The 27,153-nt window shown below is 40.5% G+C and overlaps 1 protein-coding gene and 1 long non-coding RNA gene across 2 annotated transcripts in view; both read right to left on the bottom strand.

Moving 5' to 3' along the window:
- The window catches only part of LOC122976342 (OX-2 membrane glycoprotein-like), a 51,004-nt gene that overhangs the window by 22,690 nt on the left and 1,161 nt on the right, over positions 1-27,153 (bottom strand). The gene's annotated exons all lie outside the window — the stretch shown is intronic.
- Positions 86-26,608, bottom strand: LOC122976396. The gene is made up of 3 exons (XR_006400925.1): positions 26,565-26,608; positions 19,386-19,390; positions 86-2,129 (listed from the first exon to the last, which is right to left on the bottom strand). It is a non-coding gene; the product is annotated as an uncharacterized LOC122976396 (long non-coding RNA).

Genomic DNA, 27,153 nt, shown 5'->3' with positions numbered 1-27,153 from the left:
CTTTTCATTTATTGCCTATTTTTTACAACCTAACTTTGTGGAAAGGAGAAGGGGAACAACAGATTATGGAGAGTCCCTTGGGAGGTTGTGTCAGTAGCTCAGATTTATCTCTGTGGATGTGACTCCCCTCGTTGAACCATATATAAAGCAATATATCAGAATTAAATTATATATGTGATAAAATACTTGGTAGAGCATTAAATGGCAAAGTGTCAAATGTATTTGACACTTGTAGTGAAGCTACAGTCTGATTCTGGTTTCTCCCCAGTTGGATTTTTCTCCTATGATGTTCGTTGCCTGATCTGTTTGTTTTCCTGCTTCATTAAAGGTTTTTTACACCTTCAGATGAAAATAAGATGATACAGGTGTATGAGTTCAGTATAAGGAAAAAACTACTATAAAATGTTAATTAAATGTTATTCTCAAAAAAACATGATTAGTCTTAATCTTCAGAGACTTGTGTGGTAGTTACTGATCTACTATTTACACTGATTTTACATCCTGAGGAGTGTCACCATAAAAAGTTTGGAATAAGTACAAAAGTGGCAAGTAATGTGAAACTGGAGCAGAATAATCCATGGTTACTACATAAAACTACGACCGACCAGTGTTGAGTTTCTGCTGCCTCATTTCAGTCCCTGATTTCTCAAAACGCCTCAACTCTTCATCAGAACATTTGAGGTCAGTGGGACCTCTGGTGCCCATGTTGCGCAATCACATCCAACTGGTTTACTTCACATTATTACGCAAAATATGAGGGTTTAACGGTTGCAGTATTGCCTTTTAATAAGGGAAAAATCATCACAGCTTCTTGTCACAGCTGTAAAATCTTATAATAACCAACCAATAACCAAAAACTACTTCTAGACAGACATGAAGATTCATAAAAACAGAATTTCTATTTGAAGATATTAAATTATGCTCCAGTAGCAACAAATTTTTATCTACACAAAAGACAGAAACAGAGCAAAAACAAAAAGAAGCATCGGTAAATAAGTATTAGATACAACATTTTCACATGAAAAAAACAAGTTAATAATTCAAACAAAATAAAACAAAGACAGATGGATTGGTTTTACAAATGCATGATATACAACATTTACAGGTCAAAGTGGAATGAGAGTAGTTCTAGCTGAGCTTAAAATCATCCAAATACTTCTCAAAGTCAAAGTTTTCATATGAAAATAAAATAACTGCTCAAAGATTTTTTTTTTTTTTTTTTTTTTAGAAATACTGTATATAAACAAATATACACAGATCAGCCACAACATTAAAACCACTTGCCTAAAATTGTATAGGTCTCCCTCATGCCACCAAAATAGCTCTGATCCATTGATGCATGGACTTCAAAAGACCTCTGAAGGTGTCCTCTGGTATCTGGCACCAAGACGTTAGCAGCAGATCTTTTAAGTCCTGTAAGTTGTGAGGTGGGGCCTCCATGGATCACTCCACTTGTTTTTCTAGCACATCCCACAAATGCTCAATCGGATTGAGATCTGGGGAATTTGGAGGCCAAAGCTACACCTTGAATTCTTTGTCATGTTCCTCAAACCATTCCTGAATAATTTTTGCAATGTGGCAGAGTGCATCAAAGTCACACAGAGCCTTATGCTTGCCCATTTTTCCTGCTTCCAACACATCAACTTCAAGAACTGACTGTTCACTTGCTGCCTAATATATCCCAGACCTTGACAGGTGCCATTTTAACGAGACAATCAGTGTTTTTCACTTCACCTGTCATCGATTTTAATGTTTTGGCAGATCGGCGTGTATCAAATAGTTTAAAGTGTTCCACCTCATACATTTACATTTTTCGAATAAATCCCATCATCTCCTTACTGTCAAAGGTGACAGTTTTGATTTATCACTTCAAATATTCAAATATCTGTTGTATGAATGTGCCTGAAAAAAGCAAATTAATATTTGCTTGCATTATTATATCACTTCACATGCCATATTTCTTTAATAAAACAAGTACTCAATGGTCCAAAAAAGAGAACATGTTTTGTACTGATTGTAAAACTCTCTGAGACAAATTTGCAACTTTGGGCTAGAAAAATAAAACTGATTTGACAAAGAGGCAAGTTAGTGAGAATCAAAATAAGTGACAATACACAACAGAATGGAGGCTGATCAAAAATAATTAGGAATACATGATGAATATATTCAAGTGAATGATGATAGTATGAAAGTGTGTTACTCATAAGTGTCTTTAATTGTTGCTCCGCTTCATCTCATTCATCTCTAAGTCCCTGTGTGACAAATTGAAGGATTTAAAAAAAGTTAAAGCTGAACAAACATTCATTTCAATATTAACTCAGACACAAGTATTACAATAGATATTGGCTGAAAGACTTACCTGTTGTTATATTTTCGTTTAAGCGGGACAGCGATGACTGCAGCAACACAACCACAGGCCAAAACAACAAACACAATGATCACAGTGGAATCTGAGAAAAAGAGGAACATTTGTCATATGAAACAACATTGATTACGCAAAGATAAAATGGGAAGTGGCTGCTCATGACAGGAGACCATGTGAACATTATCTGGATCACAGTTCAGTGAATAAGAAACAAAAACATCAGAATCATAAAGTGATAATAAATGTATAAATTGATGGGTTTGGAAGTGTTTCTCACCAACAGTTGATGTTTGTTTGACCTCAGGAATCGTCTTAAACACCTGAATTTCAGGGACTGAGAGCAGTCGTGCTGCACATCCAACTTGTGCGCCGTTTCCATGGAAACCAGACAGCACAGCTGTAGTAGTGACGGTGACTGTACCGTTGGTGTTGGTGACACTGACTGCGCTGTTGTGAGAGAAGTAGAGGTCGTGTTGTGGGACATTCAGAGTTACTGTGGGAGCAGGACGACCTGTGGCCGAGCAGGACACAACTGTCTCTTCAGTAGAGTTTGATTCTCTGATTTGTAGAATGGGTTCATGCAGCTCTGCAAAGACAAAACATTAAAAAATATCACATGGAGCAAGTTGCTGTTTTATAACATTATAAATCAAATATTATATTTGGGCTTTAGACTGAATAAAACAAGCATTTTAAGAAGTCTTTGGGTTCTTGGACATTGTGACATAAGTTGTTTCCATTTCCTGTGCACAAAATACACAATAGGGCAGCATCTTTCATTTTTATGCCTTAAAATACATTTCATTTCACAAATTGAGAAATTTGATGCAATTATTTAATTTAAATATCATGACTATCATGTCTTGTTATATTTGTGAAGAAAATTAACTTTTATGGCATTTGGATGCAAAATGTGTGAAATGCAGAGTATGCACAACACGCTTTTAGTGGTTTGAAATATTTGCATTTCATGGCAAAATGACATCAAGCAGACAATTTAACAGCCATCATTTCTAACTGCCATCAATGTGAAACAAGCTAAAACTGTAATTCACCACAAATATGTCTTCAAAAGTGAAGAAAGGAGCTCACCATAGAGTTGGAGGCAGGTTCTTCCTGTCAGAGAACCATAAGGATACGTGTTAAACAAACAGAGATAGCAGCCTTCATCCTGCTCCATCACCTTCCTGATAACTATGGAGCAGTTCTGCAGTCCAGCAACTTTAAACTCCACTTTCCCCTGAAAACCAGGATTCACTGTTTCTCCAAAGTATTTGTTGTAGGTGGCAAGATTCTTCTGTCCCTCAGGTGAAGGTTTCTGCCATGTGACCTGAAGAACATCTCTAGACTCCATGAGCTGACAGCTGAGATGGACATCTTCTCCTACTGCTGCCATCACAGTCTGCTGTGTTTGTATCACAGCTGTTAGACCTGCATGGAGGAAAAGAAATATGGGGTTTAAGCTGTGTGTGAACTTTAGGTTGATGTGAACATTTCAACACAATTTCTGTTATACATTGACATTTAACTGCTCAAAATGATTTATAGTGTAATGCAGAAACTCCATCTCAGTGTTAAAATATGATTTATTTCAGCAAATGTAGTTTTGCTTTAGAAAGTAGGACAAGCTGCAGGTAAAGTACTAAACTTTATTATAGAAACTGAACAGTGATGTTAAAAGTGAAAAAGAGTTTGAGTCACTTTAAACTTCATGTTAACTCATAATTGTTTGGTTGATTGGTTGTAGTGAACATAGACAGACAGTTGAAAACAGGCAGAAGAACACGTTGCTGTTTTCAAGACAGGCTCATTTATCGTAATAAAATTTCATATAAATTACACATTTGCTTTTTTGTCTTAGTTTTCTGTAAATAAAAAATGTCACTAGCAAGAAACATTCACCTGTCATAGTTTGACTGCGGAAAACAAGAATAAATCAGCAGGATTTAATACGTTTCTTCTCAAAACAGACAAGGAGCTCCGACTACTGACAACCTAAAACAAATATTTGATTATTGCATAATTATCATTTTGTCCAGAGCGACAGGTCTTACACCTGCATTACCCTTCAGTAGTAAAATTATCTAAAGATAGAACATAAAAATGCTAACATACTTGGTTGTAAGAAGCCTTTTCCATACAAATCATAATCACACAAAGTGATAATCAATTTATAAATCTGTGGTTTTTGAAGTGTTTCTCACCAACAGTTGATGACAGTTTCACTGCAGGAATCGTCTTAAACACCTGAATTTCAGGGACTGAGAACAGTCGTGCTGCACATCCAACCTGTGTGTAATTTCCATGGAAACGAGACAGCACAGCTGTAGTAGTGACGGTGACTGTACCATTGGTGTTGGTGACACTGACTGTGCTGTTGTGAGAGAAGTAGAGGTCTTGTTGTGGGACATTCAGAGTTACTGTGGGAGCAGGACGACCTGTGGCCGAGCAGGACACAACTGTCTCTTCAGTAGAGTTTGATTCTCTGATTTGTAGAATGGGTTCATGCAGCTCTGCAAAGACAAAACATTAAAAAATATCACATGGAGCAAGTTGTTAAAAAAATCAACTAGTTTGCTGATTTCCTCTGTTTCATAACATTATAAATCAAATCAATTTGGGGCAGCATCTGTCACTTTTTAAAACATATTTAATGTCATAAATTTAACTGCCATCATTGTTTAAACCCTGCAGGTGGAGAAGATGTGCCATGTGAAACAAGTTAAAACTGTAATTCACCATGAATGTCTCCAAAAGTGAAGAAAGGAGCTCACCATAGAGTTGGAGGCAGGTTCTGCCTGTCAGAGAACCATCAGGAAATGTGTTAAACAAACAGAGATAGCAGCCTTCATCCTGATCCATCACCTTCCTGATAACTATGGAGCAGTTCTGCAGTCCAGCATCTTTAAACTCCACTTTCTCCTGAAAACCAGCATTCACTGTTTGTCCAAAGTGTTTGTTGTAGGAGACAAGATTCTTCTTCTTCCCCTCAGGTGAAAGTTTCTGCCATGTGACCTGAAGAACATCTCTAGACTGCATGAGCTGACAGCTGAGATGGACATCTTCTCCTACTGCTGCCATCACAGTCTGCTGTGTTTGTATCACAGCTGTTAGACCTGCATGGAGGAAAAGAAATATGGGGTTTAAGCTGTGTGTGAACTTTAGGTTGATGTGAACATTTCAACACAATTTCTGCTATAAATTGATATTTAACTGCTCAAAATGATTTATAATGTAATGGTGAAACTGCACCTCAGTGGTAAAATATGATTTATTTCAGCAAATATAGTTTTGTTTTTCAAAGTAGGACAGGCTGCAGGTAAAGTACTAAACTTTATTATAGAGACTGAACAGTGATGTTAAAAGTGAAAAGTGTGTGAGTCACTTTAAGCTTCATGTTAACTCATAAATGTGTTGCTGGTTGGTTGTTGTGAACACAGATGTTGAAAACAGGCAAAGAACACGTAGCTGTTTCCGAGAATAAATGACTTCTGTAAAAGTACAGACTACTGTAACATCTCTCTCTTACCTTTTGAAAAGATTCCCAAAACAAAAAAGATCGTCATGACTGCAGCTTGTGTCATCATTGCTGCAAGTTTCAACTCAATTATACTGATCTCTGTTGGTATCAATGTAAAAAAAAAAAGTTCTCACTAGAATAACTATAGGCCTATATATGAAACAGTAACATACACTGATTTGTTTCTAAAATGTAATATAAAAACATCGTATTACGTCTCTGAGTCTCCCACGACGTAAAGAAACAATCCAGTCAGGCGGAATAACTGAAACATGAAGTTTCTTTCTTTTTTTGTACTTGCGGAACATCACACTCATGGTCACGGGTGTGTGTACGTAGAAAAGAGGATGGAGGCAGGATAGATAAATGAAAGCGACTTTTCTTCTGAAACGTCTTTTCTTTTTTTTCCACCAAATCTCAGCAGCAATAACAGTCCATAAAAATTATGATGCGCAAATTCCACAGTTCCTGTGGTTCTTACCGATGTGTCTGTAACATGTCACTGAATGTCTAATCCGGGGCTTTCTGAAGTGTCAGTCCACAAATGATGGTATGTAAGATTTTTTCCTTTGATTGCCTATGAATACCTGTAGCCAGGGGCTGTGTGCATGTTACGCACGCCAGGCACAAACTTCTCTTATCTACGGTGCCTCCCTGGGGTCAATTTAGAAAAAAAGACCCATGTGTAAATCTGTACTCTCGGTTTATTAATCCGTGCGCGCAGAATATGAATCTGAGAACACAGATTTACACATGGATCCTTTTCTTCCCAGCTGACCCCAGGGAGGCACCGTACCTATACTCCAGAGACCCTTTGAGAGGCGAAAATTAGAGAAATGTTCCTGGTTTTACAGAAAAACTTCATCTTGGTATTGCAAACAGGAAGAATTTGGACTTAAGATAATTTTTCATTTTCATTTTGTTGAACATAACTTTAACACATGAATAATACACACATTGATATTCAGTTTTCTCCTGTAATTCCATCTTTGGCATTATTAAGTTTGTACAAACAAAAAGAAACAAAGAAAGAAACAAAAACGAGAAGCAGCAGTAAATAGTGCAAGTAATAAAACCAAACATATCTATTTTACTTTAAAACTGGATGAGGCATCATTAAATTGATTTAAAACAATATATCAGAATTAATTTACAGATGTTACAAAATACTTGGTGGCAAAGTGTCAAATGTATTGTATTTTGTAGTGAAACTACCGTTTTGTGGGTTTATAGTTTGTCACTAAACAGACTTCTTACTATGGGAGATGATAGTTCTGGTTTGTCCCGTGTTGGATTTTCCTCCCGAGATGTTTGTTGTTTGATCTGCTCGTTTTCCTGCTTCATTAAAGCTGTTTTACACCTTCAGATAAAAACAAGATGATACAGGTGTATGAGTTCATTATAAAGAAAAAACTACAATAAAATGTTGATTACATGTTATTTTAAGTAAAACATGATTAGTTTTAAAAGATGCCATCTTCATAGACATGTCTGGTTGTTACTGATCCACTATTTACACTGATTTTACATCCTGAGGAGTGTCATCATAAAAAGTTTGAAATAGTAAGAAAGTGGAAGAAATAACTGGAAACTACTAAACTTTCAAGATATTCCAAATGAAAGTCTGACAGATGATAGTCCCCCGAAAACAAGCTTGGTTCCCAGTCTGTGAGGTGTCCCTTTGTTACAGGTAATGTGTAACTGGAGCAGAATAATCCATGGTTACTACATAAAACTACGATCGACCAGTGTTGAGTTTCTGCTGCCTCATTTCACTCCCTGGTCTCTCAAAACGCCTCAACTCTTCGTCAGTACATTTGAGGTCAGTGGGACCTCTGGTGTCCATGTTGCGCAATTGCATCTAACCGTTTTACTTCACGTTATTACGCACAATATGAGGGTTTGATAGTTGCAGTTTTGCCTTTTAATAAGAGAATAAATCATCATAGCTATTTGTCACAGCTCATCTGGCTCCAAAATCTTATAATAACACTCCCAATTTCACCAAAAATTATCCTTTTAAACATTGTGTGAATTTTTATTTGCAGATATTAATACATTACTAATATTCAAGTGGCAATTTTTTAAAAATCTACACAAATGACAGAAACAGGGCAAAAACAAAAACTATTTTCACATGATAAAAACAAGTTAATAATGCAAACAAAATAAAACAAAGACAGGTGGTTTGATTTGCAAATGCATGATATATAACATTTACAGGTCAAAGTGAAATGAGAGTCGTTCTACCTGAGCTTAAAATCATCCAAATACTTCTCAAAGTCAATCTTTTCATACGAAAATAAAGAACTGTTCAAAGATTGTTTCTTTTTCTTTTTAAGAAATATATAAACAAATATATTCAATTCGATTCAATCCAATTTTTATTTATATAGCGCCAAATCACAACAAAAGTCTTCTCAGGGCACTTTTCACATAGAGCAGGTTAAGACTATACTCTTTAATTTACAGACACCCAACAATTCCCCCATGAGCAAGCACTTGGCGACAGCGGTAAGGAAAAACTCCCCTTTAACGGGTAGAAACCTCAAGCAGAACCCGGCTCTTGGTGGGCGGCCATCTGCTTTGACCGGTTGGGTTGAGAGAGAGAAAGAGAGAGGGAAAGGGGGAGGGGGGACAGGAGAGCAATAATCACAGCAAGCGTAAGCATCAATAGACAGGGAAGGATGCCATCAGGACTGTGAAGACTGTGAAGGACTGCGAAGGCTCGGCCCAGAACCCAGGGTTTCCTGCGAGATGAGAAAGCACAAAAAAAAACTCCGGGGAAGAAGCAAAGTTAGTGACATGCATTGATGTTACATGAATGCATACAGATGGAGAGGAGGAGGAGGAGAGAGGAGCTCAGTGCATCATGGGAAGTCCCCCAGCAGTCTAGGCCTATAGCAGCATAACTAAGGGCTGATCCAAGGTGAGCCTGGTCGGCCCTAACTATAAGTGTAAATAACCCAATTTATGTCTTAGCTCTAAAGAAAAGATAGCCCTGTTGAACATCATTTTGTTACAATATGTTTTTTATTACATATTTGATCTGTTTCAGGTTTGTAGTGCCTTATTTCCTATTTTGATTAGAAGGGCTTTTATTTTGAAGGCGGCATTCTGGTACTCGCCCAGTTCCTGCTTCACGCAACAGTAAAGATAAACAGTAAAGATAAACAGTAAGATGAAAGAACTAAGAAGGAAAAATGCAATGTTTTAGCACCCCCCGAAGAGGCACAAGGTTAGCATTTAGTGTAATATTAATGTGTGGTTAGTTCTTAAAGTAATTTACGTAACGTTATATTACTGTTTGTTTAACTAATTGAGTTAGCTTTAGCTTAATACGAGCTAATGTTAAGCTATGTAAGGTGGCTAATATATTGTTTGTTTTGTGATTTGTACCCAGCTCTTACGTTGGTTTTGGGATTGTCATTAAACCTAAAATCATCAGTTTAAGTGTCAGACCATCTTTCGGTTGGGTATGCTACAGTAAGAGCTTCGCCTGTACCTGCTACACCATGCTGCCTATGTAATCCACGATACGACGGCACGGCACACAGAGCAGCAAGTTGCAGCACTGAACGTTATGGTCAAAGGAGACGTTAAGGAATACAACTACGCTCAGAATGGATGACATAAAGGAACAGATACAAAAGCTACAAACGGAAATACAGGAAAGTAGGAGCTTACTACATCAAGAGGAAAATAAAGACGTATCAAGGCAGGAATTAAAGGAGACAATTGAAAGCAGAGAAAAACGACTAGCTGAGCTTCAACACAAAATGGATGACACTGATGGGTTAACATTACCACGTCGTTCAGAACGTCCTAGTGTGCCCACAGAGAAAATGCTCGCCTACCAAAAGGAGGAATTGAGTAAAAAGGAAAAAAGACTGCTCAGCATGTATGAACAATGGAAAATTCAAATCAGAAAATCCAAAGAAAATTTAAAGAAAGACATATCAGAAACAGAATTGGCTGCAATGGCAGACACCATTGAAAAAGGAAAAGATGGACTCATGAGAGCTTACAATGAAATAAGAGAGCGTGCCACACCATCAATTGAACTAAGACGCAAAATAGATGCATGTGAGGCTGTAACTAAAGACATTATGAAAATAGTCTATGAACGCTTATCAGCAATAGATGGCTATTTTGATGCAGAGCGTGAAAGACACCAGCTCCATCAACTACTAGCCCATGACTATGCTTACTCCATATATGGTACTGCCTCTCTGTCAGGTGCCAGTCACCACTCTGAATCAACAAGCATAGCTGCAAAAAGGGCTGATGCAGCCGCAGAGCTAGCTGCGAGGGAGGCTCAATACAAAGTAATGCAAGAAGAAAGAAAGCAAAAGGAAAAAATAAGAATAATGGAGGAGCACCATAGGAAGGAATTAGACATGCAGAGGTCTGAATTAGAGCGTCTACAAGCAGAAAGGGACATGGAGGCAGCTCGTGCCAGACTGGATATCTATGACAGAGAAATTAAACAGAGCCCCCCTGTATACCACCAAAACCCTCACACTGTCGCACCAGCATCCCCTACAGACATGTCCTATCTGGCCCAAGCAATTCAAGACAGCATAGCCATAAACAGACTCCCGATGCCAATGCCCACAGTGTTTAGTGGAGATCCAATCCACTACATTGAATGGAAGGCTTCATTCAAGTCACTTGTAGACAGAAAAGGTATTTCTTCAGCTGATAAACTTTATTACCTGAAGAAGCACGTCAGTGGCCCCGCTCACAAATGTCTTGAAGGCACCTTTTATCGAAACGATGATGAGGCATACAGAGATGCATGGAATAAGCTCAACCAACACTACGGTCAGCCATTTGTCATCCAACGAGCTTTCAGGGACAAGCTGGCAAAATGGCCAAAAATACAGTCAAAGGATGCAGAAGGATTAAGAACATTCTCAGACTTCCTAAATGCCTGCCTGCAAGCCATGCCTCATGTGAAGGGTCTAGAAATATTAAGTGACTGTGAAGAAAACCAAAAGCTGATACAGAAAGTTCCTGACTGGTTAGCATCCCGTTGGAATCGTCAGGTCACAACAGCCCTCATGGGAGGTAAGGAGTTTCCCACCTTTGAGGATTTTGCTAACTTTGTCTCAGTAGAAGCAGAGATAGCATGCAATCCAGTCACTTCCCTACATGCTCTTCACTCTTCTAACTCATTCCAGGACAAAAGAAACACAAAGGAAGTAAAGGGAAGCAAAGCCAATGTCTTCAACACTCAAACTGCCATAAACAGTGTTAAATCAGTATCAAGCGGTGGAAAATCAAGAATCCCCTGCATGTGGTGCAAAGATGACAAGCATCAACTCCCAAAGTGCGCAGACTTTATGGAAAAGTCTCTAGAGGAGCGGCGAAAACATGTGAAGGACAATAAGCTGTGTTACGGATGTGTGAAACCCGGTCACACTGCCAAGGAATGTCGTCACCGCCACACTTGTGATATATGCAAGGGAAGACATCCTACCTGTCTCCATGATGAGAACTACAGAGGACGTGAAGGTAGAGAAGGGCTTGTAGTTAATGTGAACACAGCTTCAAACACAGTAAACGAAACCACAGCAGCCATGGCACTCAATGTCACTAGAGGGGGTCAGTCATGCAGCACTTCCATGATCGTCCCTGTATGGGTGTCCTCTGCTACAAACCCATCTAAGGAACAGCTTGTCTATGCATTATTAGACACTCAAAGTGACAGCACCTTCATTGACAATGGAATAAGTAATGAATTACAAATAGATTCCCACCCGGTGAAACTGAAACTTACCACTATGCTCGGAGAGAGCATGATCATGAAGAGTCAAAGGGTGGCTGGACTCCGTGTGAGAGGCTACAACTCATGCTTTCACATCGACCTTCCTCCTTCATATACAAAAGACTGCATTCCTGGGAACCGTGACCATATACCCACTCATGAAACAGCAAAGAGATGGCCTCACTTAACAGCAATCACCGATAAGGTGCCACCTCTCCTTAGCTGTGATGTAGGACTCCTAATTGGATACAACTGTCCCAGAGCACTAACCCCCAGACAGGTGTTAACAGGAAAAGACAACGAGCCCTATGCCATTCTTACAGATTTGGGGTGGAGCATTGTTGGCTGCTCAACACCATGCGTTGATGAAACAGACTCTAGTCTGTGTCACAGAGTCACAGTAAAGGAACTCCCTCCAGTAACACCGATGGATGTGATAAGTGTCCTGGAGTCGGACTTTAAGGACACTAAAAGAGACGACAAGACTGTCTCACAAGAGGATCTTCTTTTCCTGAGCAAACTAAATGAAGGCATAAGGAAAAATGACCAGGGACATTATGAGATGCCTCTGCCCTTTAAGCAACGGCCACACTTACCTGACAACAGGAAACTCGCTGAAATCAGGCTCAGTCATCTACGACGGAAGTTCTACAGGGATGAGAAATATAAAAGAGACTACACAACATACATGAAAGAAATCATTGAGAGAGGTGATGTCGAGGAGGTATGCGAAGATGGAACTCCCGGTGAACGATGGTACATTCCCCATCATGGCATCTACCACCCTAAAAAGCCTGAAAAACTGCGTGTCGTGTTCGACTGTTCTGCAAAGCACGCCGGCACAAGCCTCAACGAACACCTTCTTCCAGGGCCAGACATGATAAACAACCTAACGGGCGTCCTCATACGGTTCAGACAGCATCCCATAGCTCTCATGTGTGACATAGAGAAAATGTTTCACCAGTTCCATGTCCAAGAGGATGACCGCAACTACCTGCGTTTCCTGTGGTGGAAAGATGGAGATACAAAGACACAACCTCAGGAATACCGAATGAAGGTACATCTTTTCGGTGCTGTGTCATCCCCTGGCTGTGCGAACTATGGCCTGAAATATCTAGCCAAGGAAAACAGTCTTTCACATCCAATAGGATCCCAGTTCATCACCAGAGACTTTTATGTGGATGATGGAGTCACAAGTACAGACACGGTGGAAAAGGCCATTCAGTTGGCACACGAGGCAAGAGAGATATGTGCCAAAGGTGGTCTCCGTCTTCATAAATTTGTGTCAAACAACCATGCTGTTCTACAGAGTGTACCCTCGTCAGAATGTGCGATAGATGCTAAGACAAAGGATTTGACCTTCAACGTTATACCGCTGGAGCGAGCGCTAGGGATTCACTGGAGCATAGAGGGGGATAGTTTCAGATTCAACAACACCTTGAAAGACCAACCAGCGACACGTAGAGGCATACTGTCTACTGTTGCCTCCATATATGACCCCCTCGGCTTCCTTGCGCCTTATGTTCTCAAAGGAAAGAGGATCTTACAGGAAATGTGTCACCAAGGTATTGGTTGGGATGACCCCCTACCAGAGATGCTGAAGCCACGGTGGGAGAGCTGGCGTCACGACTTTGCCAACCTGCAGAAAGTAAACATAGCTCGATGTTATGTACCTGCCAATTTTGGAGAGGTCATAGATACAGAGTTGCATCACTTTTCAGATGCGAGCGCCAGTGGATACGGACAATGCTCTTATCTGAGAGTCAGAAACCAAAGAGGAGAGATTCACTGTTCTCTTGTGATAGGAAAGGCCCGTGTTTCTCCCACAAAGTTGACTACAATACCAAGGCTTGAATTAACTGCAGCAGTGGTTTCATTCTCACCAGGGAAAGAGTACTTCTGGACAGACTCAAAGGTAGTCTTAGGCTACATAAATAATGATGCACGGCGCTTTCACACTTTTGTCGCCAACCGGGTCCAGAAGATCCGCCATAGCACAAGTCCCCAGCAATGGCTTTATGTCCCCACAGATAAGAATCCAGCGGATGGCGCATCCCGGGGAAAAACTGTAAATGAACTGCTCACATCCAACTGGTTTACTGGTCCCATGTTCCTCTGGGAAAAGGAAATACCTGCACCTAGGGATGTAATACCGGACCTAAGCATAGGAGATCCAGAAATCAAAAGGTCACAAACACTGCAAACAAAGACCACAGAACCAGTGAGTCTTGCCGACCGTCTGTCCAAGTTCTCATCATGGTCCCGAGCCACCAAGGCTGTGGCCCGCCTTCTGCGACGGGCTAAGAAAATCAAATCATGTGTTCATTCTACAGTGAGTGAACAGGAAAGTGCTGAACGTGTCATAATCCAAGACCTGCAAAGTCAAGCATATGAGAAGGAAATCCAGCTGTTAAACAAAGGAAGTCAACTACCACATTGCAACAAACTGCACCGCCTTGATGTTTTTCTAGACACGGACGGTATCCTCAAGGTTGGGGGAAGACTCCGCCACTCATCCCTTGCTGACTCATTCAAACACCCGATTGTCATCCCCAAAGAGCATCATGTGACAAAACTAATAATAGCTCACAACCACGAAAAGACAAAACATCAGGGAAAAGGCTTCACCACAAATGAAATCAGATCCAATGGCTATTGGATCCCTGGTATGAGCCGAGCAGTTGCTTCATACATTCGTCAGTGTGTGACTTGCCGTAAGCTCAGGAGACCTCCAGAGGGCCAAAGAATGAGTGACCTACCTACAGAACGTGTAGAGCCCTCCCCACCATTCACATATTGTGGTATGGACTGTTTTGGTCCTTTTGTTACTACAGAGGGAAGAAAACAGCATAAGCGATATGGCCTGCTCTTTACCTGCTTTTGCTCACGGGCCGTCCACATCGAGATGCTAGACGATATGTCCACCGATGCTTTCATCAACGGCCTGCGATGCTTCATTGCTGTTCGAGTTGCAGTCCGTCAAATCCAGTGCGACCAAGGCACTAACTTTGTTGGCGCAAAGAATGAATTCAAGGCAGCTCTGCAGGAGCTCGACACACAGAGACTCTGTACATTTCTGTCACAAAAGCAGTGTGACTTTGTCATGAACGCACCCCACTCCAGTCATGCAAGCAGCGTGTGGGAGCGCCAGATAAAGACTGTTAGGAATGTCCTGAACTCCACTCTATCACTTTCTCATGGCAGACTCAACGATGCCTCATTACGGACTCTACTTTATGAAGCCATGGCTATAGTCAACAGCCGACCCCTCACCGTGGATAACTTAAATAGCCCTGACAGCATGGAGCCACTCACCCCCAATCATCTGATCAATATGAAATCCAGCATAGCACTGCCTCCCCCTGGCACATTCCCCAGAGAGGACTTGTACGGAGCAAAAAGATGGCGGCGTGTACAATATCTGGCAGAGCAGTTTTGGAGCCGCTGGAAACGGGAGTATCTTCACAACATCACCACAAGGCGACGATGGCACATGCCGATGAGAAATATACAAGTGGGTGATGTAGTGATGGACATTGATGAACTGTTGCCCAGAAGTGAATGGAGACTCGCAAGAGTCTTAGAGACTGTCAGTGGTAAAGATGGACTTGTAAGGAGAGTGAAAATCTCAGTAGGAGATAAAAGACTGAACAAGAAGGGTGAACGCCTTGGTACACGTTCCATATTAGAGCAACCAGTGCAGAAGTTAGTTCTGTTGTTAGAGGCTTCTTAAGCCCATGACTGTAAGCAAACATTATCATTCCTAATGTGAAAATTATTCATAGTTCATATCATTTATTATGAAACATTCATAATTTTGGTGGGAGTGTAAATAACCCAATTTATGTCTTAGCTCTAAAGAAAAGATAGCCCTGTTGAACATCATTTTGTTACAATATGTTTTTTATTACATATTTGATCTGTTTCAGGTTTGTAGTGCCTTATTTCCTATTTTGATTAGAAGGGCTTTTATTTTGAAGGCGGCATTCTGGTACTCGCCCAGTTCCTGCTTCACGCAACAGTAAAGATAAACAGTAAAGATAAACAGTAAGATGAAAGAACTAAGAAGGAAAAATGCAATGTTTTAGCACCCCCCGAAGAGGCACAAGGTTAGCATTTAGTGTAATATTAATGTGTGGTTAGTTCTTAAAGTAATTTACGTAACGTTATATTACTGTTTGTTTAACTAATTGAGTTAGCTTTAGCTTAATACGAGCTAATGTTAAGCTATGTAAGGTGGCTAATATATTGTTTGTTTTGTGATTTGTACCCAGCTCTTCCGTTGGTTTTGGGATTGTCATTAAACCTAAAATCATCAGTTCAAGTGTCAGACCATCTTTCGGTGGGGTATGCTACAATAAGTGTTGGGTACTTGACCCCCTGAAACTGGTCTGTGTTATGATTGACCACTACAGGGCTCCAGTCAGAGAGCACAGAGTCATCATTGTTGTTTAACTCCTTTACTTGCAGTGTAAGAGTGGTACAAGTAGTACAACTTAGTGGTGCAGATCATTACAGTTTATCGTCAGTGACATAAGCATCAATAGACAGGGAAGGATGCCATCAGGACTGTGAAGGACCGCGAAGGCTCGGCCCAGGACCCAGGTTTTTCCTGTGAGATGAGAAAGCACAAAAAACTCCGGGGAAGAAGCAAAGTTAGTGACATGCATTGATGTTACACGAATACATACAGATGGAGAGGAGGAGGAGGAGAGAGGAGCTCAGTGCATCATAGGAAGTCCCCCAGCAGTCTAGGCCTATAGCAGCATAACTAAGGGCTGATCCAAGGCGAGCCTGGTCGGCTCTAACTATAAGCTTTATCAAAAGGGAAAGTTTTAAGCCTACTCTTAAACATAGGGAGGGTGTCTGCACCCCGGACTGAATCTGGTAGATGGTTCCATAGAAGAGGAGCCTGATAGCTGAAGGCTCTGCCTCCCATTCTACTTTTAAAGACTGTAGGGACCACCAGTAAGCCTGCATACTGGGAGTGCAGTGGATAATTATTATGAGCTCTTCAAGATATGATGGTGCCTGACCATTAAGGGCTTTGTAAGTTAGGAGAAGGATTTTAAATTCTATTCTAGATTTTACAGGAAGCCAATGTAGTGAAGCTAAAATGGGAGAAATGTGGTCTCTTTTTCTAGTTTTAGTCAGAACACGTGCAGCTGCATTCTGGACCAGCTGGAGAGTCTTTAGAGACTTGTTAGGGCAGCCTGATAATAAGGAATTGCAATAATCCAGCCTAGAAGTAACAAATGCGTGAACTAGTTTTTCTGCATCTTTTAGGGACAGGATGTGCCTGATTTTTTGTGATATTACGTAAGTGAAAAAAGGCAGTCCTTGAAATTTGATTTATGTGGGAGTTAAAGGACATATCCTGATCAAAGATAACTCCCAGATTCCTTACGGTGGTGCTGGAGGCCAGGGTAATGCCATCCAGAGTAGCTATATCATTAGATAATGTGTTTCTAAGGTGTTTAGGGCCAAGCACAATAACTTCATTTTTATCTGAATTTAGTAGTAGAAAATTGCAGGTCATCCAGGTCTTTATGTCCTGATTGGTTTCATCAGGCTTCATTGATAAATATAATTGGGTGTCATCTGCATAACAATGAAAAATTATGGAGTGTTTCCTAATAATATTACCTAAAGGAAGCATATACAAGGTGAATAGAATTGGTCCAAGTACAGAACCTTGTGGAACTCCATGTCTAACTTTTGCCTTCACAGAGGATTCATCATTAACTTGTACAAATTGAAATCGGTCTGATAAATAGGACTTAAACCAGCTTAATGCAGTTCCTTTAATGCCAATTAAATGTTCCAGTCTCTGCAAAAGGATTTGATGGTCAATTGTGTCGAATGCGGCACTAAGATCTAACAGGACAAGTACAGAGACAAGTCCTTTGTCCGATGCAGTTAGGAGGTCATTTGTGACTTTCACCAGTGCTGTCTCTGTGCTATGATGCGCTCTAAATCCTGACTGAAAATCCTCAAATAAACTATTGTTATGTAGAAAGTCACATAACTGATTAGAGACTGCTTTCTCAAGGATCTTAGATAGAAATGGAAGGTTAGATATAGGTCTATAATTGGCTAAAATGCCTGAATTAAGAGTAGGCTTCTTAAGAAGAGGTTTAATTACAGCTACTTTAAAGGACTGTGGTACATAGTCTGTTACTACAGACAGATTGATCATATCTAGTAAAGAAGTGCTAACTAAGGGTAAGGCTTCCTTAAACAGCCTAGTTGGGATGGGATCTAAGAGACAGGTTGATGGTTTAGCTGAACAAATCATTGAAGTTAGTTCAGAAAAGTCGACTGGAGAAAAACAGTCCAAATGTATGTCAGGATTTACAGCTGTTTCTAGGGTGACTGTGTTTGGGGAGAAAACGGTGCCTGTTGAGGGCAAGAGGTGGTTAATTTTGTCTATAATAGTTAGAATTTTATCATTAAAGAAGCTCATAAAGTCATTACTACTGAGAGCTATAGGAATATATGGATCAATAGAGTTATGACTCTTTGTCAGCCTGGCCAAAGTGCTGAAAAGGAACCTAGGGCTGTTTTTATTCTCTTCTATTAATGCTGAGTAATAGGCGGCTCTGGCATTACAGAGGGCCTTCCTATATGTTTTAAGACTATCTTGCCAGACTAAGCGAGATTCTTCCACTTTGGTGGAATGCCAAATCCTTTCCAGTTTTCGAAATGTTTGCTTTAATTTGCGGGTTTGGGAGTTATACCATGGAGCTAACCTCTTATGTTTTATTATCTTCCTTTTTAAGGGGGCGATGGAGCTGAGTGTTATTCATAATGAGCCTGCAGCACTATCAACAAGATTATCAATTTGAGAGGGACTAAAGTTAACAGAAGAGTCCTCTGTAGTATTGAGACATGGCATTGAATTCAGTACTGATGGAATTGCTGCCATAAATTTTTCTACAACACTATCAGATAGACATCTAGTGAGGACATTTTTGTCTAATGGTGTGTAATCCAGTAATAGGAATTCAGAAGTTATTAAAAAATGATCTGATAGAATAGGATTTTGTGGGAAAAAAAGTAAATGTTCAATACAGTGAGTGGGATTATTTACACACTGAGAGAAGCCAATTGAGTCTAATAATGAGATAAATGCAGTACCTAGACTATCATTATCGATGTCCACATGAATATTAAAATCACCTACTATAATTACTTTATCTGTACTGAGGACTAAGTTTGAATTCCTGTCTGAATTGTCAGAGTTTTTATCAGAGTACGGGCCAGGAGGACAGTACACTATAACAAATAGAACTGGCTGTAAAGTTTTCCAGGTTGGCTAAGAGAGACTAAGAACAAGGCTTTCAAATGAGTTATAATTAAATTTAGGTCTAGGGTTGATGATTAGGCTTGAGTTGAAAATGGCTGCAACTCCTCCTCCTCGGTCAGTGTCTCAAGGAATGTGAGTATTAATATGACTGGGGGGAGTGGATTCATTTAGGCTGACATATTCTTCATGACACAGCCAGGTTTCAGTAAGACAAAATAAATCAATATGATGATCTGAAATTAAATTGTTTACTAAAACAGCTTTAGATGACAGAGATCTAATGTTCAAGAGTTCACATTTAATTATCTTATTTTGTTGTACTATTGCAGTAGTGGTTTTAATTTTTACTATATTTTTATGAATGACTCTTCTTTTGTTTACATTGGATTTAATTGATTTAAGTGGTCGGGGGACAGACACAGTCTCTATGTGGTTTTGGGTGGGTAACTGCTCCAATGGAAGCACAGAGAAGCGTGTAGGACTGCAGCTCTGCTTCCTGGTCTCAACTCTGGGTTGTCATGGTTTTGGTCTACTAATAAACTCAGCCATATTTCTAGATATGAGAGCAGCTCCATCCAAAGTGGGATGTATGCCATCTCTCCTAATCAGACCAGGTCTTCCCCTCGGCAGCCAGTGGTTGAATTGTGACATGTTGCTATACATGAGTCCGACATTGTTTTTGTACCATATTTACGTTTATTCTTAGCCAGCAGTTTTAAATTTGACTCAATGTCGCCTGCTCTGGCCCCAGGAATACATTTAACTATAGCTGTTGGTGTCGCTAACTTCACGTTTCTGACTATGGAGCTGCCAATAATCAGAGTTGGTTTCTCAGCAGGTGTGTTTGTAGGAGCCATTTATGTTGATTGTTGGCATGTCATTTGTTTAGTTATAACTTGCAGTATTATTTTGGACACTGGGTGGCGGTCATTAGATGCACAGGGTTGTATATCTAGGGGCATAGGTGACAGGAAACGGGAGGCACAGGCAGGTGGAGCACATACAGTTCTTACCAGATCGGGAACAGACGCACACTACAGCTGGCAGGACAGAAACCCGGTATGTTCATGACATGTACAAAGACTTCAATAAAATAACAAACTAAACGGCAGCCAACGGACTGGAAAATCTGTTCTTGAATCTGCGTAAGATCACTCCTAACTTAACCTACCTGTGTAGTAATGATAACCTGGAAAAACAGGAAAAGAAAGGACATCAAAAAATGAAAATTGCCATTACACCGAAGTAAGAACTCGCTCTTCGAGTGAAATTGGAGCTCGTGATTCATTCAGACGGACTGAGCATTGTCTTGCGGAACAACAAAGAGGACGCCGCCATTACCAAACCAGGTGGACATCTTCGTCACCTGCGCTTACCTGACGGTGATTGAAAACCGCAAACTGAGTGAGTACATGCAAGCATTAAGCTTTATTGGAGAAGCTATATGCAAAGCTGTATTGGAAGACGGCTATTATAATGGAGTTGGTGGACTGAAGACTGAAAGCTACGATCGCACATCGATCAGCTATTTGAAACATTGTGCCGGCAGCATACGGCTTTCGTCAACAAGTCTTAAAGAGACAGTGAACAAATCTGTTGTTAAGTCTGATGCTCAGTCACAAGATGACGATGTTGAAAAGGAAAAAAGGGTTATCAAACACACTGCCAAAGGCTTGGAATTGTTCATTGCAAATTGTCAGAAGACAAGAAACAGGAAATGTAAACAAGCTAACAAGTTGATGGAAATGCTGAAAGAGCTCATGAAATCAAAGGAAAATGCAAGAGAAGTACAATCTAATTTGTTTCAATTAATCAAGCTCTGTGATGAAGCCAAGGAAAACCATGAATCACTGGTGAATTTACCACTGCCTGAAGATGAACTTGAAAAGCAAAATCAGTGGTTTCAACTAAAAATGGAAATCTTTAAAGGGTTTATACAAGATGTAAAGGTGTGGTTGCCTGAGGCTGGACAGCAAATTGCACACTCCATTGCTGAAAGTGTCATACTACAAAGTGTAGTAACTTCAGATGACATTGGACCTGATGACAGCGTTTCAAATGCCTCAAAACCTAAATCAAAGCACAAATCCAGTTCTTCATCACGTGCATCTTCAACATCCTCTGCTCGCATTAAAGCTCAGGCAGAAAAGGCTGCTCTCATGGAACGTGTTGCTGCCCTGAAGAAAAACCATGAGCTTGAGGCACAAGAAGAACAATTGAAAAGAAAGAAAGAGCAACTGGAACTAGAAACTGAACTGGCAGCAACCAATGCAAAAATCAACATACTTGAGGCTCTGGGATCAAGAAGCAGCTCTAGAGTTTCTGATGGCATGAACTCTTATTTGAGAAAAGGAACTGCTCAAAATGAAACATCAGCTAAATTAAATCAACACGCAAATGAATATTTACCAGATCAAGTGCAGCAAAGACAGAATGTGTTGATTGAAACTAACTCTTCTTCCCAGCAACAGGTTGTTAGACCAAAAGAAACAGCTCACGGACCATCTGTTCGACCTCATGATACAACCCATCTAATACAATATTCTCCTCAAAGGCAAAATGTACAGAGTCGTATGCAGGGGTATGTTCGCACTACACCCCCTGTATTGAATGATGGCAATCAAGGTGATATGTGTAACCTAATACAGAGGCAAAATGACATCACTGCTCTCCTGGCTCAACAAAGTCTCTCTTCTACTTTACCACCAAGAGTCATTCCTGTTTATGATGGTAATCCTTTACAGTACGAAGTTTTCAGCAGGGCATTTGAGAGAGGAGTGGAAAAAAAGTGTGATGACTACAGTGACTGCTTGCATTTTCTAGAGCAATATACAAGAGGGCATCCAAAAGACTTAGTCCACAGCTGTCAACATCTGCCCCCAGCCCAGGGCTATCAAAGAGCAAAAGATCTGCTCAAAGAACATTTTGGTAATGAACATAAGATTGCCACTGCATATATGGACAAAGCATTTGCCTGGTCAGTGATCAAATCAGAGGATGTGGAAGCATTGCAAGCATTCTCACTGTTCCTCAGAGGTTGTTGCACTGCAGTGGAACATCTCACCTATATGAAGGAAATGAATGTTGCTTCCAATATGAAAACCATCCTTCTGAAACTGCCTTACAGGCTCAGAGACAAGTGGAGAAGTAGAGCATGTCACTTACAGGAGCAGCGTGGACACCGAGCTAGATTTCCTGACCTGGTAGACTTCATAGAGAGACAAGTGAAGATACTATCAGATCCACTTTTTGGAAACATTCAGGATGCTAAGCCAGCTGCAACTGTCAAAAGCTCTACTAAAACAAGAGAAAAGTCAAGACCTAGAGGAAGCAGTTTTGCAACAGCTGTAACACCTGTAAAAACATCAGTACAAGAAAATTTGACAACAAATGGAATGAAAGGAAATGTACCTACTACCAATTCTCAAAGTTCTTGTTTGTTCTGCAACAAGAGTGGTCACACATTGGGGCGGTGTCCACAGATCAGGAAGAAGATGCACAGAGAAAAATTAGACTTCTTAAAGGAGAAGGGAGTCTGTTTTGGATGTTTAAAAATAGGACACATGAGCAAAGACTGCAAGAGTCGTTTGACTTGTGATGTGTGCAACCAAAATCATCCTGAAATACTTCACATTGAACAAAAGGACAAAGGAAAAAAAACAGAACATACAGAACAGAGTGAAAAAGCAACTGGGAGTAATGCTGTTCTCTCACCTCATACATGTGGGCATATTGGGGCCGGTGATGAAAACTGTACCTTTTCCATTGTACCAGTACAAGTAAAGAGCCAAAAGGGGGACACAGTGTTGCAAACATATGCATTTTTGGATCATGGAAGTACATCTACCTTTTGCACAGAAAGCTTGATGAGAAGGCTGAACATAACAGGGCAAAGGACCAATATTCTTTTACATACCATGAACCAAGTGAAGCCTGTGACCAGTCATCATATCTCAGGTTTGGAAATATCTAGTCTGGACAAAGACTATTTCATTCAAATATCTGATGTGTTCACACATAAAACCATGCCTGTTTCCCAGCTCAACATTCCCAGACAAGAAGATCTGACACAATGGCCTTACTTGAAGGATATCAAGATTCATGAAATAGACTCTGGCATTGACCTACTCATCGGGACAAATGCTTCAAAGGTATTGGAACCTTGGGAGCTGGTCAACAGCCAAGGGGATGGACCATATGCTGTGAGGACCCTACTGGGGTGGGTCATCTATGGTCCCCTGAGAGGAGACAAAAGCATAAGGGATGAAAATGGCTGCCCTGCTGCTGCTGTCAATCGAATATCCATTGTAAACTTGGAGGAGCTACTGGTCAAACAGTACAATCATGACTTCAGTGAAGGAACCAGCAAGGAAACAGAGGAAATGTCTAGGGAAGATGTAAAATTCTTGGACATTGTGAATCGCTCAGCAAAAGTGACAGATGGACACTACTGCCTAGACTTACCTTTCACACAAGAAAAGCCCAGCATGCCAAATAACCGTTGCATTGCAGTGCAGCGCATCCAAAGCCTGAAACGCAAGTTTGCCAAGAATAAGAAATTTCATGATGAATATACATCTTTCCTCACAGAAATGATTGTCAATGGTTATGCTGAGGTGGTACCAGTCGACCAGCTGAATCGAAGCGATGGAGAACTCTGGTACATCCCACATCACGGAGTGTATCACTCAAAGAAAGGAACCTTAAGGGTAGTGTTTGACTGTGGTGCAGTCTTTAAAGGAACATCACTTAACTGCCAATTGCTGCAGGGTCCAGACCTTACCAACTCACTCATTGGAGTTCTCATCAGATTCAGACAAGAGCCGGTTGCTTTGATGGCTGACATCAAAGCAATGTTTCATCAAGTCAGAGTATCAGAAAAGCATGTTGACTATCTGCGATTCCTGTGGTGGCCTGATGGTGATGTGCAGCAAGATCTTGTTGAATACCGGATGAAAGTACATCTCTTTGGAGCCGTGTCGTCACCAAGTTGTGCAAACTTTGCATTAAGGAAGACTGCTGATGACAACAAAGGTCACTTTCCATCAGAGGTAACAAACACAATAAAGAACAACTTCTATGTAGATCATTGTTTGAAATCCCTGCCTTCGGAACAGGAAGCAGTTCAAATGGTAAGAGACCTGACTGCTCTCTGCAAAATGGGAGGATTCATGCTGTCAAAGTGGATCAGCAACAGCTGTGCTGTATTGGCATCCATTCCCCAAGAAAACCGAACCAAAGAGACTAAGGAGTTGGACTTGGACAAAGACAATCTGCCAATGGAAAGAGCCCTGGGATTGCACTGGTGTGTTGAAACAGATGTCTTCAAGTTCAAAATTGCTGCACAGGAACAACCATACACCAGACGTGGCATCTTGTCCGTAGTCGGCTCTATATACGATCCTTTAGGATTTGTAGCACCATTTACTCTGCCAGCCAAACTGATTATGCAGGAGCTCTGTAAGAAAAAACTTGGATGGGATGAAAACATACCCCAAACCTTCTTGTATCGGTGGACAGGATGGCTAGCAGACCTTAACAAGATGGCAGAGTTTAAAGTAGACCGGTGCATGAAGCCCACAAGCTTTGGTCAAATCAGATTTGCACAGCTACACCACTTTTCAGACGCCAGTGAAAGTGGCTATGGTACTGCCTCATATATAAGACTGGAAAACTATAACAGAGAAGCGCATGTTGCATTCATAATAGGAAAATCCAGAGTGGCACCATTGAAACAAGTAACGATTCCCCGAATGGAGCTCACAGCTGCAGTCCTAGCTGTCAAAGTTGACACAATGCTGCGAAAGGAATTACAGCTTCAACTGGACAAATCCATCTTCTGGACCAATAGCACAACGGTGTTTAAATACATCAACAATGAAACCAAACGCTTCCAAACATTTGTAGCAAACAGGACCTCTTTTATAAGGGATGCTACTGATGTATCACAATGGAGATATGTTAACACAAAGGAAAATCCTGCAGATGAAGCCTCTAGAGGACTAACAGCAGACTGCTTCTTGAACTGCAAAAGATGGATCCAGGGACCAGATTTTCTCTGTAAGCCAGACAGAGAATGGCCAAAACCTCACTTGGAATCTGCAATCGCATGTCATTTGTTTAGTTATTTGTTTAGTTATAACTTGCAGTATTATTTTGGACACTGGGTGGCGGTCATTAGATGCACAGGGTTGTATATCTAGTTGCATAGGTGACAGGAAACGGGAGGCACAGGCAGGTGGAGCACATACAGTTCTTACCAGATCGGGAACAGACGCACACTACAGCCGGCAGGACAGAAACCCGGTATGTTCATGACATGTACAAAGACTTCAATAAAACAACAAACTAAACGGCAGCCAACGGACTGGAAAATCTGTTCTTGAATCTGTGTAAGATCACTCCTAACTTAACCTACCTGTGTAGTAATGGTAAACTGGAAAAACAGGAAAAGAAAGGACATCAAAAAATGAAAATTGCCATTACAGTGTTACTGAGGGAGGAGAACCTGTTTGTAACGCGAACTGGTTGGTGGTGAACCGTGGGCTTCTGTTTAGGGCTACGCTTCCTTCGGACAGTCACCCAGCAACCCTGGCTTCCCGGGTGCTCAGGAACTACCGGGGGAGTGGGAGCTACACTAGGTCGGCCCGCACCGGATACTGGGGGCTGGCTAACTACATTAGCTACTGATTGTTTTTCCATGGTGCGGAGCCACGCTTCCAATTCACTGAGCCTTGCCTCCAGCACTGCAAATAAACTACACTTATTACACGTACCACTCTCACTAAAGGAAGCAGAGGAATAACTAAACATTTGACACACCGAGCAAGAGAGAGCAGGAGAACGAGAGGCCATCCCTAACTGCCTAGTTGAAGTTAGCTGCTAATGCTAGCTGCGGAGCTAAAATAACTAACAACTGTGCGATTGGCGAGAAAAGTTGCTAAGAGAAAAGCGCTGAGAGTGCTTGTGTAGAACTAGCGAAAGTTTAAATATACAGCAGGTATTAATCCACAGTAATGTGATATATAGCAAAATCAACTGAGTTGAGAGCAGCAACAACGCTATCAGTAGACACAGTCGGCAACCGGAAATGACACAATATACTTACCGTAGCACGTCAGCACCAGAGTTAGTTTAAAGTGTTCCACCTCATACATTTACAACTGGTGATCTAAAAAATTTTGTCTCCTTGCTGTCAAATGTAATTTCCTTGAATCTTCAAATCTTCAAACGTCCGTTGTATGACCGTGCCTGAAAAAAGCACATTAATACATGTTTGCATCACTTCACATTTCATATTTCTTTGATAAAACAAGTACTCATTGGTCCATAAAAGAGAACATGTTTTGTACTGATTGTAAAACTCTCTGAGACAAATTTGCAACTTTGGGCTACAAAAATAAAACTGATTTGTCAAAGAGGCAAGTTAGTGAGAATCAAAATAAGTGACACAACAGGATGGAGGCTGATCATAAATAATTAGGAATACATGATAAATATATGCAAGTGAGTGATGATAGTATGAAAGTGTGTTACTCATAAGTGTCTGTAATTGTTGCTCTGGTTCATCTCATTCATCTCTGAGTCCCTGTGTGACAAACTGAAGGATTTAAGAAAAGTTAAAGCTGAACAAACATTAATGTCAATATTAACTCAGACACAAGTATTACAATAGATATTGACTGAAAGACTTACCTGTTGTTTTTTTTTTTTCAATCAGGACAGCGATGACTGCAGCAACACAACCACAGGCCAATACCACAAACACAATGATCACAGTGGAATCTGAGAAAAAGAGGAACATTTGTCATATGGAACAACATTCATAATGTAACTAAGAATCAAAGAGTAACTGGCTGTTAGTGACAGGAGACCACATGAACATTAACTGAATCACTGTTATCAGATTCATTTTTTAAATCAAAACCTGGAAAAAGAAACAAAAACAAAGTAATAAAAGTTATAAAATCATAAGTCACAAAGTAATTATTAATCTATTAATCTGTGGTTTTGGAAGTGTTTCTCATCAGCAACTGATCGACCTCAGGAATCGTCTTAAACACCTGAAAAATTAAACCTGAAAAATTAAACCCAATCAGAATCATAGAATAATTATCTATCTATGTGGTTTTGGAAGTGTTTCTCACCATCAGCAGACGATTGTTCCACTGCAGGAATCGTCTTAA

Source organism: Thunnus albacares, chromosome 24, assembly GCF_914725855.1.
Source record: "Thunnus albacares chromosome 24, fThuAlb1.1, whole genome shotgun sequence".
NCBI lineage: Eukaryota > Metazoa > Chordata > Actinopteri > Scombriformes > Scombridae > Thunnus > Thunnus albacares.
Note: the sequence above shows the minus strand (reverse complement) of the source record. Positions and strands in the feature narration are given on the sequence as shown.